Source organism: Egretta garzetta, unplaced genomic scaffold (assembly GCF_000687185.1).
Source record: "Egretta garzetta isolate BGI_Z169 unplaced genomic scaffold, ASM68718v1 scaffold223, whole genome shotgun sequence".
In the NCBI taxonomy this organism is placed as follows: Eukaryota; Metazoa; Chordata; class Aves; order Pelecaniformes; family Ardeidae; genus Egretta; species Egretta garzetta.
Genome location: NW_009259033.1, coordinates 653870 through 655768, shown reverse-complemented (window position 1 = coordinate 655768; position 1899 = coordinate 653870).

The following is a 1899-nucleotide window of genomic DNA, read 5'->3' as shown; positions in this document are numbered from 1 at the left end:
CTTTTAGCGGCGCCCCCAGCCGGGGATGAGTACCAGCAGCCGTGCCTGGGAGAGCGCGGAGCATTATCTGCTATTGCAGCATTGGATGCGCTTTCGTGATAACAATTTGCTATCGACAAAGAACTTTGAGCGGGGGTGCGAGCGCCCGGCTCCAACAGCACAACCCCCCCCTGCCAAGCCTGGGTTTCAGAGTCCTGCAGCTATCCCGGTGCCTCCAGCCAGAGCTCTGACGAGCAGGAAGCGATGGGCTGAGATAGCTTACCATGATAAATCCCCCTGCGTTAGCATTTTTATTTTCATCTGCAGCTGCCACGGGCCTTTATCAGGCAGCCCAGCCTGCGATGAGTTACAGCAGCCGTGCCTGGGAGAGCGCGGAGCATTATCTGCTATTGCAGCATTGGATGCGCTTTCGTGATAACAATTTGCTATCGACAAAGAACTTTGAGAGGATGCAGAAAAAAAAAAAAAAAAAAAAAAGGCAGAAGAAAACCGAGATGATATCGCTCCTCCCTCGGCCGGGCTCCTCGCCCCTCCACGGTCCTAGCGGCACCGCCAAGGGGAGACCAAGGTCTTCTCTAGCATCGCTCCACGGGGCTCTAGGCTCCAAGGCACCCGCTGTTCCCACGTGCATCCTTACAGCCTGCACCCTGTCCCCCCACCTGCAGCATCCCGGGAGCCCTCGGCCTCCAGGCTGTCCTGCACGGTCCCCAGCCAGCCCCGGGGACACGCACGGCTCTGGCAGTCCCCAAATTAAGAGCAGGGGCAGCCGGAGGAGGATGGGCTGCATCCAACGCAGGGAACTGCCAGCAGCTCTGGCAGGGAGCTGGCCTGTCCGGGAGACCCACGGCTGCACAGGGGCGAGAGGACGAAGGAAATTTGTCTGCCATCGGTGTGACAAAGCCTCCCGTTAGCCCCGGTACATAAATTTGGCTGGGGGCTGGGGGCGGCTGCCTGTGCGTCGTGGGGATCGGGGTACCGGGGTACCGTCACTGTCACCACCTCCCCAGGGGCCAGCGCGGTGCAGAGCTTCCCCCTCCAGAGCGGGGATGGAGGCTTTGGCTCAAACAGCTCCCAGAAGCCCATCAATGATTAACCCCCAGCTCCAAAATGTCCCCTGCACGACTGGAGCTCCCTGCCTGCCCTCCCTGCCATTTTCCCCTCCGCAGCACCGCTGCTCCCGGGGCTGAGCATCCCTTCCGTGCCCAGCCCGGCATGGGGAAGCGCCCCGGGGCAGGCCCCGCTCGGCTGCCACCGTGGCCCCGTGGCTGCCTGCGGCTCAGCCGTGCCCCCCCGCCGGTGCGGGTGTCCCCCCAGCCCCTGAGCTTCGCAACCGCTGGCACAGGGGGTGCAGGCTTGGGGCCGCCCTGTGCCCCCCAGCGAGCTGCCCTGGGTGGGAGCTGCCTCTCGCCCCCATCCCCACCCCTGCGCCGTCCGCGCACTGCGGACCCAGGGGGCTGCAGCCTGGGGCTGCTGGGGCTTTGCTCCCCCGCTGCACCCACAGCCGCCGAACAAATCCTCCTCCAGAGCAAGGGGCAGGATCCTGCTCACCAACAAAGGTCACGGCAGCCCTGCGAGTGCGTACAGCGGCTTAACCGGGCAGCCAGCGCCGGCCCTGCGGGGTCCCGTCCTCCCGAGCCGCCCCCCACTGCTGGGTTTTTCCCAGTCCGTCAGCAGTTTCACCCCAAGCCACCCTCAAGCCTCCAGGTCAGCCGGCAGCTTCCAGGCCAGGCACAGGATATAAACCACCTTTCCTGCTCTGACACAGCCGGGAGGAATTCCCCCCGTCGGAAGCGTGCAGGGCTGCGTTAAGGAAGCCTGGCTGAGTTTCCCGGTTTGCAGCACCGCGCAGGGTGCCGCTGCCGAGCCCGTGAGCATCGCACGGCCCAGGGACGGGCGAGC